The sequence below is a fragment of the Lutra lutra genome, chromosome 8 (genome assembly GCF_902655055.1).
Source record: "Lutra lutra chromosome 8, mLutLut1.2, whole genome shotgun sequence".
Lineage (NCBI taxonomy): Eukaryota > Metazoa > Chordata > Mammalia > Carnivora > Mustelidae > Lutra > Lutra lutra.
The window spans coordinates 18,651,815-18,663,999 of record NC_062285.1 but is presented as its reverse complement, the minus strand read 5'-3'; the positions used below and the strand labels follow the sequence as shown (position 1 = coordinate 18,663,999).

Genomic DNA, 12,185 nt, shown 5'->3' with positions numbered 1-12,185 from the left:
CCCTCTTCTCGGCTTGCTCTCTCACCGGGGACTCTCATGGCCTTTCCTTCAGGTGTGTATGTGGTGAGAGAGGGTGAGCTCTCTGGTCTCTTCCATACACGGACCCTTACGGGATCAAGGCTTCACCCTGATGATCTCATCTACTCCCTAATTACAGCCAAAGGCTTGTCTCCAAATACCATTACCTTGAGGGTTAGGGCCTCAATGAATGAATTTTGCAAGGACACATAATACCAAACTTTCCAGATCATTAGAAAGCCCCTAAAATGCTTGATGAAGAAAAACCCAAACAAAACCAGATTCCCAGTACCTGTCCCCTGGACTTTCTGATTTCAGAAGCTTAAGGTAGAGCCCTGCAATCATCCAGAAGGATTTTGATGATCTGGAAAGTTCAGGGAACTGTGACCTGCCCTACGATGTCTACAGCATGAGTTTACTTTCTCTCTCCTGGACCTTTTCATCACTGTGCTTTGGCAAAGAGACCAGACTGTTTGGACGCCAGCACACCTTACTCCAGCACAGTTCAGAGCCAGGCACGGGTCTTACATGTCGAGGATTGACTGCAACGTCCCTGCGAAGGGCCGGCCGTCTTTGTGCACCACTCAACCTTCCCGTTTCCTGGATGGGCTGGAGAAGGTGAAGGCTAAAGCAAGCCCAAGTGAAGAGGTGGCCCGGCAGGCTTTGTGTTACTAAGGTGGTCTCCGTGCTGTCAGCGGCCCACTAGTACAGGAGAGTCACTAGAAAGGCTGCATTTTGTAAAATCACAATGGACAAGCCTTTCTTTTCCATAACATAAAATTTCCAGTTTTGACCATTTTTTAAGCATACAGCTCTGTGGCACTTAGTGTATTTCCATGGTTCTGCAAACCACCAGCATCACCCATTTCCAGAACTTTTTCTTTTTTTTTTTTTTTAAAGATTTTATTTATTTATTTGACAGAGAGATCACAAGCAGGCAGAGAGGCAGGCAGAGAGAGAGGAGGAAGCAGGCTCCCCGCTGAGCAGAGAGCCCGACGCGGGGCTCGATCCCAGGACCCCGAGATCATGACCCGAGCCGAAGGCAGCGGCCTAACCCACAGAGCCACCCAGGCGCCCCATTTTTCTTCTTCCTTAACAGAAGCTCTGTACCCCTGAGCCACTGGCTCCTCCTCCCTCCTGCTACCCACCCCACGCCCCGAGACCACCCCTGTACATTCTGCTTTCTGTCTCGGATGACTTGGATGACTCTAGGCACCTTGTATAAGTGGATTACACAGTATTTGTCCTTTTGTGATTGGCTTATTTCGATTTTCATCCATTTTGGGGCATGTATTAGAATTTCCTTCCTCTTTAAGGCAGAAGAATATTCTATTGCATCCATACACCACATTTTGTTTCTCCATTTATCCATCGATGGATACTTAACTATTGTGAATCATGCTTCTATGAACATGGGTGTGCAACTATGCATTCAAGTCCCTACTTTCAATTCTTTGACATATGGTAAGTCAATGTTTAATTTTTGAGGAACCACCATACTGGTTTCCACAGCAGCTGCTCTATTTTGTATTCCCTCCAGCAATGCAGAAGTATTCCAATTTCTCCACATCCTCATTGGCTTTATTATTTTCTGATGTTTTGGTTTGTTTGTTTTTTTAAATAGCCTTCCTAATGTGTGTGACGAGGTATCTAATTGTGGTTTAGGTTTGCATTTCCCTAGTGATTAGTGAAGAGTCTTTCTTTCAGGGAACCAAAAAAAGAAGAAGAAGAAGAAAGAAAGGAAAAATACAGCTCCAAAGATTTAGGCCGGAAGACAAGTCCCAGGAAATGGAGGCAAACGCAGAACCACAATAGAAGAGAGAATGATACAAAAATGCAGCTCTACACATGTTAATCTCCCAAACACTTTTTCAAAATAAATGTATTGTTATCTTAAACAAAACAAAATCAGGAAGGTATCAGTGCCCCCAAGGTATAGCAAGAAATTGAATTGCCATGAATAAGCTTACAACATACGTACACAAGCTATATGCAGAAAAATCAAGAAGTAACTACGGCAACCGGTTCTCTGACATTAAAAAAAAAAAAAAAGGATCAATTTATTCATTTACCACTCTAAAAATTCAGAGGAAATTCAATCTACCATGAGACCGCTTTCACAGTGATGAATCAAATTGATAAAAATCTTTTTCAGCCCGCTAGAAGATAGGAACAAAAATTCCTTGTGTCACTTTAAAAATCTAAGCCTCGTGCTTTGTCAGCCAACATTCTTTGCCCAGAAGATTTACAGGTTTGGGGTTAAGCAAGACTCCCCAGGAGAGGGATCAGGATAAGGGATTAGCAATAGGAAATTTGGCATCAGGAGAGGGAATGTTTCAGAAAATTGCCAGTGTCTAACTTCCTTCCCCATGTACACAGACAGGAATGTACGTCCATCCATAACACAGAGGCTTTAAAAATGTGGACTAATTTAACCTAACAGATAGGTAAACACATCTAGAGTCGGCATTTTAAAACTCACTGTAAAGGCAATTAATCCTCCTAATTCTGTACAAACTGCATAAAAATAGTATTCTGTTCACCATGATAGACACAAAATCCGCATTATTTTTTGTTGCTTCTTTTATTTCTAAGGTGCAACCACCTGGCAGGAAGATGCTACATTCTTTGACCAGAAATTTAACTCTCACGCTTCTCCCTCCCTTCTCAAATCGCATTATTGTCTTAAGAGGTCAAAAGTAAAACCTTCAGAATGTTCTAGGGTTTGCATTTCCCAGCGAATTAAGAGGCAGACGTTCCAGAGGAATCGTCATTAGTGATGCCACTTAGTTGCAATCTGATGTTATATGAAAAGTCTCCTTTTCAAAAAGGCTGTCTCTGGGGTGCGGGGATTACACTCCTGAGATGGCTGGGGATGCACACTGTGTCCTCAAGCGGCTGCAGCTGACATGGACCTCTTTGTCAGTAAAATCAGCCTGACGCCTTGAGTGCCTGGGCCAGGGGATAATTGTGTAGAGAAGAGATGATAGGAGGATGGGACCCTCCCAGTGGTCAGAGAGATGTGGGTGAATGTGAAAAGTCAGGGAGAACCAGAGAACCATCCTACTGCTCTCTAGGCAAGCATTAGAATTCATTTACCCTCATCAGAACAAGCATAATGTTTTCTGAGCTCCCTCTCCTATTGTGTATTCCCTCCTGCCACAACCCAGATTTTCTGTTGGGATAGATTTCCTTCAGCCAATGAATAATGGTTTTGTCAGAGTTTACCTGGGATGCCTGGGTGGCTCATTTGGGTAAGCCTCCTATTCTATTCTTCTCCTAAGTCAAAGGACTCAGGTCAAGATCTCAGGGTCATGAGATCAAGCCCCCACCCTGCCCTGCCCCCATCAGGCTCCCCGGATAGTACAGAAGCTACTCAAGATACTCTCTCCCTCTGCCCCTCCCCCACTCACTCACATGCATGCTCTCACTCTCACTAAAAATAAATATAAGAAAAAAAAAAAAGAAAAGTGCTTTCCTCATGCATGCCTCCAACGGTCACCCTTAAAAGATAAATGGAAGCATATCAAAAATCTTAGGAGTTTATTGAGCATAAATCGATGGGAATCAGTCAGTAATAAACCGGAAGTCATTAGGAGAGCTCCTCTGACAGGAGCCAAGGAAGAGATTTTTACAGAGGAAAGACAGAAGCAAAGAAAGGAGATTATTTGATTGGCTGCAGCTTAAAGCCTAGTTGGCTGTTTGTGATGGGCTGTCCTGAGATTTCAAGTTCATAACCTTGAGGCATTTCCGGCTTAGATTTTGGTTTGCTCAGGTAGGCCCCCATGGCATCAGAGCTGCCTCAAACCTCAGGCCTCCTGGTTTAACTAACTTAACTTCCCTGCTGTTGAGCAGGAGGAACACAAAATAAATAACAGCGCTGTGTAGTATTATTTGAAATGCTAATCATTTAAGAGCCTATGCCTTTATTATAAGAAACAGTTAATAAGCTATTTTGACTGAGGGTGGTTTCCAGACAAAAAGTAGCCTCATTAAGACAGAATTGAAGAAAAGGCTATAAACCCAGTTTTGCCAACTCTGTGCAGCAGAGTCAAGACTGTGTTGATTAGGTAGGACCACCCCATTCGGGAATCTTTCTTTCTTTCTTTCTTTCTTTTTTTAAGATTTTATTTATTCATTTGAGAGAGAGACACACACACACACCATGAGCTGGGGGAAGGGGCACAGGGAGATGCAGACTCCCTGCTGAGCAGGGAGCCCCATGCAGGGCTCGATCCCAAGACCCCGAGATCATGACCTGAACAGAAGGCAGACACTTAACCGACTAAGCCACCCAAGCACCCCAGGAATACTCAGTAGTACTCAATAGAGTTTTTAACCCAAGACATAATGAACATAGCAAAAGTATCACTGGCACCAAGAATTCCCATAAGCACTTGGAGATAAGATGGCCCACTCTAAGATCAACTCATAGTAGATAAGAGATAGGCAAGGTCACCCCCAAAACAATAATCCTCAAACTTTTTGCACATCAGACTCAAGTGGTATGTCGATTTAGAATTCACATTCCAAGGGGGTAGGAGAAGAATAAATGTAACAAGATGGGATTGGGAGGGAGACAAACCATAAGTGACTCTTAATCTCACAAAACAAACTGAGGGTTGGTGGGGGGAGGGGGGGTTGGGGGGGTGGGGTTATGGATATTGGGGAGGGTATGTGCTATGGTGAGTGCTGTGAAGTGTGTAAACCTGGCGATTCGCAGACCTGTACCCCTGGGGATAAAAATATATGTTTATTAAAAATAAAATTAAAAAAAATAAAAAATATATATATAGAATTCACATTCCCAGGCTTGGTCCCCAGAGACCCTGACTCAGACCATCTGTGGGGATGAGACCCAAGAATTTGCATGTGTACCAAGCACCCCCAGCACATACACATGTGATTCTGATGCAAATCTTCAGACGCTTACCCTGAGAAGATGGGATGATTCCCAGACCCCAAACTTCACCTAACCTGGCAGTCAGTATTCATAAGACTATGGTGGGCCATAGGATTTTTTTTTTTTTTTTTTGGAAGTAGAATGTCAGAGGCAAACATTGGCAACAGCCCCTCAGCCTGGGCCAACGGAGAGCCAGACAGGCAGGTGAGAAAAGGACAAATGTCAAGTTCTTGCATCAGCTCTGCTCCTCATTCTGGAACAGATGGAACTCCAGGTCAGTGGCTAAGGGAAAAGAGCTATTGCAGTCACCACTGTTTCCCAAGGCTGTGCCCTCTGGAGCTGGTTGCCACACGCCTCAAGCACGGTACCATGGGCATAGGCTGGAAATGGTAAGTGTATGTGGAGAAGTTAAAGCAAGCTGTCATTTACTGAAAGCACCGATGACTTAAGGGTGCATGTTGGGGGGCGCCTGGGTGGCTCCGTGGGTTAAGGCCTCTGCCTTCGACTCAGGTCGTGATCCCGGGGTCCTGGGATCGAGCCCCACGTCGGGCTCTCTGCTCAGCGGGGAGCCTGCTTCCTCCTCTCTCTCTGCCTGCCTCTCTGCCTCCTTGTGATCTCTGTCAAACAAATAAATAAAATCTTAAAAAAAAAAAAAAAAGGTGCATGTTGGAGTCCTCTCTCCTACATAATCCCCTGCATTCCCCCCAGGTGCCCTCGGGGTGACTCCCCAGTGGTCAGTCATACCTCCCTCGTTTGACTCTGATCTAGCAAGAGACTGAGGTGGGGCTTCTCAGTGAATCTGGACCCTTTTGCCTTCTCTTCACCTCCAAACCTTGGAGGTGGGGGATAGAGTGTGTGGGGTGGAGGGCATGGGACAGGGGATTTCCTCCCCAGTTTCTGCCTACTTTCTTGCCAACTGTCCATAGCTTCTGCTTCATGTGTCCATGTTGTCCTCAAGGCCCTCTTGGAGGTTGACCCTTCCATTTAGCCTCCCTTTTGTGGCCTCCCCTCATCCCTACTTTCCTTCCTGTTCTCCAACCCACAGACACCTTTACTCAGAGTCATAGTAGCCAACGTGCACTGAGAGCTCACTACGGGTCTGGCGCTCTTTAAATGCTTTAGGTGCATTAACGCATTGAACCCTCATAACCCTTGGAAGACATTCACTATTACTTCTCCATATTGAAGATAAAGAAACTGAAACACACATGTGTTCAGGCTCTTGCCTGAAGCTACACAGCCACCTGTTCTCAACAAGACAGAAGAGCTTCCTTGTCCACATGAATTAAGAGTTGATCACAGAAGGGAAAGACCTGTCTACTCACTTGTAACGGTTCCAGCCCATGACTCCGTGGTTTGACCATTGTTGGAATAAGTCATTCTGAGTTTTTGTTGGGAGGCAAGTGAAGTGGAAAGTGTGCATGGGTTTGGAAGTTGAAATCGCTGTTAAGCCACATGCTACCAATGTGAACTTCGATAAGTTGGCACTCTGAGCATCCACGATCTGATCTATAAAATGGGGACAATAGGGCAATACTTACCTCACTGAGGTATTTGTGACTTCAAGAGATACTGTACATAAAGCACTGGGTACAGTGCCTGACACATGGAAGGAAGTCAATCACTAAGAGGAACTTTTTCCATAGATGCACACCCCAAGAAAAACTCGTGTAATTCCTTTGCCCTTTCAAATAGCATAGCACATCGTGCTTCTCTCTCGAATACTACTAATCATATACTCTAGATTTTAGGTCGTTCACGCTCCTGATTTACCTGCTCCCTGACATACTCCCAGAGGCAGGAAGTATGTTTACTCATCTCTGATCTTTCAAGAATATCCAAGATATATTACTGTATAAAAAGTGCAAAGAGCAAGGTAAAAAATAAAGAAATACCATTTATTTGTATTTTTAAATTTTATATATACAGCAAATGGTGTGTGTGTGTTTATGCATTCAAGATTTTTGTAAGGATAAACAAGAGACTATCATAATTTACCTTTGGGGATAGGTGAGGAAGAAGAAAAGGAGACTTACCTTTTATCTTATTTGAGATTTTATTTATTTGTCTCAGGCAGAGAGAGAGCACGAGCGGGGTTGCAGGGGGAGGACTGAGCCACCTGGGTGCCCCACCTTTTATTTTTTCTGTTTTGCCTTTACCATGTTGTGCATTAATTTTATAATTAAAAAGAAGTAAGCAGAAAGTCATATAATATATAAATTACATATAATTTATAAATTATAAAATAGAATATTATAAATATATAATAATATATAAATGTTAAGATCACTCATCTGAATATATAGCTCAAAAGAGAAAATTTGGGGTGCCTGGTTGGCTCAGTGTGTTAAAGCCTCTGCCGTGATGAGGATGTTTAGTGGACAAGGATACTCAGCACAGAGGCTGGAAAAATCCAAGCCCCACAGAGCAAGAATTGTCAGTGTTTATCCAGGACTCTCCAGGTCAAGAGCCCCTAGTTTTGAGAACACAAGCCCACCAGTTTCTGGAAAGCCGACTCCACAGTGCAGGAGGGATAGTCCGTCAGATTTACTGCCGTCTGGACGCAACATTCTCTAGGACTACCCAAATCCCCTCACTCTCATTTCATGCTCACCAAATGTATTTCTTAGTGTAAGTTATGCTGTGTAATGGATAACCCTGAAATTGCATTGGTTTAAAGCAATAACGTTTATGTCTCTGTGGGGTCGCATTCCAACGACCGACCGTCAGTTGGGGCACAGGTAGGCTCTGCTCTCACAGTCATTCAGAGACCATTTAATATTTTGGCCTCCGCAAGTCCTTAGAGGACTATCCATTGGGTGGGGAGGGGGATAGGGAAGGAGAGGGTAGAGAAAGTACACCCACTCTTAAGACTTGGCGGGAGGTAATTCCTAGCTTTTGCTCACATTCTCATGGCAAGAGCTCCTCACATGACCCCTGGCCAAAAAAGGGGAGGAGAACATGGGCGTGGGTGAGTTACTCTCCCAGCAAGCGATTTCCTGTGAATAATTTAGTTTGTCTAATACTCTAAACCTAGAAAGGAAGAGTCTTGAACAACATATAGAAACATTTCCATCACTACGGAGCTATGTTTCCTATCTTAAATTACAAGCCATCTTTTTAGTTTATAGTTCTCTGCAACTTATCCCCTAAGAATGCAATCCACTCTAGGCACCCTAAAAAGAATAAATGTCTTTGGATCTGCAAACCTGAGAACGTAACTTTGGACCAGGGTGGTCTCACCAGGTGGTCTCACGAGGACACTGCAAACCGTGAGATCCCTTCTAAGGGGCCAGATGGCCAATTCTATAATCTGCCTGCTGCTTCTCTCTAAAACCTCAGCCATTCCAAGAACTATCAGCATCTGTCTGCAAAAAAGTATGATTTGGGGCTTACCTGAACAGGGAAATAATTTTTCCAACTGAAGTTCCTTGCAAGGGCTTGTATAAGGGCAGGCAAAGACCAAAGTCTTCACATAGGCCAAGCGTGTTAGCCTCTCAGCGGCTGCAGCAACTTCCCATATACTTGGTGGCTTACCACAATGGAAATGTATCTTCTCACTGTTCTGGAGGCATGGAGTGAAATCAAGGGGTCAGCAGGGCTGCACTCCTTCCAAAGGCTCTAGGGGAGACTCCCTCCCTGCCTCTGCCATCTTCTACCGGTCCAAGGCATTCCGTGGCTCCTGGCGGCATCGCTCCCATCTCTGCCTCTGTCTTCCCCTGACCTGGCCCTAGTGTCTCTCTGGGTCCCCCTTTCCTGCCTCATTCAAGGACACTCATTGGATTGTAGCCCACCCTAAAGCAGAGCAATTTCATCTCCGGGTTCCTACCTTGATTCCTTCTGCAAAGGCCCATATTCCAAATAGGGTCATACATAGTCTGAGGTTTCAGGTAGATGTGTATCTTTTGGAAAGACACCCCATAACCCACTAACTAAATAAAAAGCTTCCTTGCCTAATATCATGTTCCATTCAGATATGCCCTTAGCAAAGGCTGACTGAGGAACCCAGAGGTGCTTGCTTAAATGACACCACGTGGTATTTAGCACTTGGAGGGGTAGTAGGGTTTGTAGACAGTCCTGCCAGAACACGGGGCAAACTTCAGATCACCAGTGCTTTCCCTTAGGTTCTTGATATTGAAATTATTTTTCAGTCTCCCGAACTTAAAAGACTGCCCTGAGCTTTTTACATTTGGCCACAGTGTCCCAACCCAACAGAGGACATGGCGACCAGCTGTCTTGTAACTAAGAACTTTCCCATTCACGTAGGGCAAGAGATGCCTAGTAAAGGACTTGAGTGGAACAAGGGAGGGAGTCCTACATCAGACCATCCCAGGAATTTGGGTTTGTAAAGAGAACATGGTGGCCGGCAGGCAGGTGGCAAGGAAGCCACCAGGACAGAGTCTGTAAATTGGCTAGCAATCTTTGAGATTTCGGGGTCCGTCAATGCAAGCTGAGAGGCCCATGGTCTCTTCAGACATCATATTGTCACCCCATGCAATACAGTTTCTTGTCCCAAGTGTTCTTTTCCTGCCATTTGCTGTTATCACCCCACTGGGGAGTAAAGAAACTGCTAGATCTGTGCTGGTACTCCTGGTATTGGAAGTAGTAATGAAGAAGACAGACAGAGTAAGCTTAATGTGATGTGACACTTCTAATTGAATTGTATTGCTTCTTTACACCCTCCTTTACCATTTAGATCCAGAAATCTTGGTATATATGCAGACAGGAAGAGAATATCGATCTCCACATCCAGTGAATTCACGCCTTCTCCCACATGTCACGAAAGCTTGTGTACTTCTAAATTCACTGTTATGGCCACCACCCCAAGAAAAGTTTTTCCGATCATTCTTATACAGGGCTTCTTCCCAAGAAACTTAATTCTTACCTCATGGAGCATGTCATTTCATTTTCGTGATGTCCTAAAGATAGAACAGATTTCTGTCATGCCTAGTTTTCAAGCAGAAAAATGAAGACAGGCTGGGTGGGGGGTGGGGGTGGTGGGGGCAGGTTCCCAAAGTAACACTGTCAGTAACAGAACTAGAACTCACACCTTGTTCTCTTGGCCAAACTAAAATGTCTGCTAAAATATCTGATACAGAGGGCCTCCTGGGTGGCTCAGTGGGTTAAAGCCTCTGCCTTCAGCTCAGGTCATGACCCCAGAGTCCTGGGATCGAGCCCCACATCGGGCTCTCTGCTCAGCAAGGAGCCTGCTTCCTCCTCTCTCTCTCTGCCTGCCTCTCTGCCTACTTGTGATCTCTGTCTGTCAAATAAATAAACAAAATCTTAAAAAAAAAAAATCTGATACAGAATAAGTTAAATCACACCACAACAAAGAAATCTGATAAATCTGAGGTATATTTAACAGATAGGACAAGTGACCTGGTTTTACCAAAAAAAAAATCAATGAACGTAACAAATGGGAGGTGAGCACTGATAGAGGAAAAACAACACATAAGAGACAAAAATCAAATACAATATGAGGACTTTGGATAGTAATTTGAAAAGCCCAATGGTAAAAACACATTTTAGGAGAGACACCTGGGTGGCTCCGCCAGTTAAGCATCTGCCTTTCGCTCAGGTCATGATTTGGGGTGCTGGGATCACATCCTGCTTCTTACTCAGTGGACAGCCTGCTTCTCCCTCTACCTGCCACTCCCCCTGATTGTGCTCTCTCCGTGACAAATAAATACATCTTTTAAAAAATACATTTTAGGAAAGACCAGAAAAAAAATATGGACTACCAGATAATATTAAGGAATTCTTATTAATTTTAATAGATGTGACAATGGTATTGTGGTTAAGAAAATTTAATTTTGAGAATAAAATGATATTGTGCCAAGGCTTTTCTTTAAAATTAATTTCTTGCCTAGAAAAGCTCTGGTGGAGGAGCACTTTCCGGGCTGGAGGGGAGAGGCATGCCTTCAGGCTGAGCAAATGCCACAGTCCTTAGCTGAGAAGTGACTACATCAGGTTGTCATTTATGGGAGCTCACTCAGCTGTCAAGCTGCTGGGGGCGGGGGATGGGGGGCAAGGGAGGGGAGCGGGGGTTTGAAGAGAGAAGTGCGAAGGAGTGGTACCCAATAGGAACCTAAAACACACATCTGGATTAAAAAGTGGGGGAGGCCCAACCTCAAGCAGCAGTGTTAAAGGAAGATACTAAAAGACAACATATTTAGGGGAAGGAGAAAAAAAAAAAAGCACTCAATGACTGATTATCTTTAGGTCTTGCTTATCTAAGAGTCCATCTGGGGAATTCCAGGATGGTTAACCGCGTTCTTTCAACACATGGCTTGCAAGGCTGTCTGAGGTATAGGCAAACCAGACTGCAAGAAAGAGGGAATGAAAGGAGTTCAAGGCCAGAGATCTCCTAGGCAAGTGAACTGGAAGTTGTTCCCAACATTTCTGTGTATATTCCATTGCTGAACGCTGACTCATTTGGTCACACCTTGCTGCAACATTGGGAGGAGAGCGGGGACGTGCAGTCCCTGGAAACACAGCCAAGATCCCACTACCATGCTAGCTCTGATGAAGCATGGAGAGAGTGGCATTTGGTGGATGGCTAGTAGTTTTTTTTCACCTGGCAATACCTTTATGGGTAACATCTGACTCCCCCTTTCTGCAAAACAAAGTGGCCAGTTTATTACCAGTCCAGATTAGTATTTATTCCAAATTGGAATTAAGAATTGATTACTTACCCTAGCTGATAAAAATGACTATTATCTGTTAGAATATATAATCCGTTTGCTGAATTCACTGATACCACATTAATATTGAAATAAATAGACATCAAGAGGCAATGCACATACTTGATATGCTTTTGTCTTTCTTCTGTTTTCAGGTAGTACTTAATTCTTGAAATGTATATGTGAGTGTAGGAAGCAAAAAAAGTAATAAGCCAGTACAATGCATGTAAGAAAGAGAAATACAGGAAAGGATTATATTTCATCCATTATAGTCCTACCAACTATTTCCATAGAGGTAGCACACATAAAACAATTTTTTTAATTATGAAAAACACTCTGATAATGACTCATTTAATTACACTGTAGATTTTTCCCTTATGGCAATTATGATGTTTTACAATTTATTATAGTAATTCTGTTCTTCCCTTTTCCTTATATTTTTCCTTTATATTTTTCTAATGTATTCTCAAATCATTTTCTAGGGTAAGATTACTTTGTAAAAATACCTACATCCTGATTGAAGATAACCTTTATCTTTTTTCTCCACTATCTTCTCATCAAATAAAGAAAGTCAAGAGTGA

General features: G+C 43.6%; 1 long non-coding RNA gene across 1 annotated transcript in view; it reads right to left on the bottom strand.

Annotated features, from left to right (window-relative positions):
- The window catches only part of LOC125107293 (uncharacterized), a 30,383-nt gene extending 20,480 nt beyond the window's left edge, over positions 1–9,903 (bottom strand). The window contains exon 1 of the long non-coding RNA XR_007129504.1: positions 9,807–9,903. This is a non-coding gene — a long non-coding RNA (uncharacterized LOC125107293). The remainder of the gene's footprint in view (positions 1–9,806) is intronic.
- Between the last annotated feature and the right edge of the window lie 2,282 nt (positions 9,904–12,185).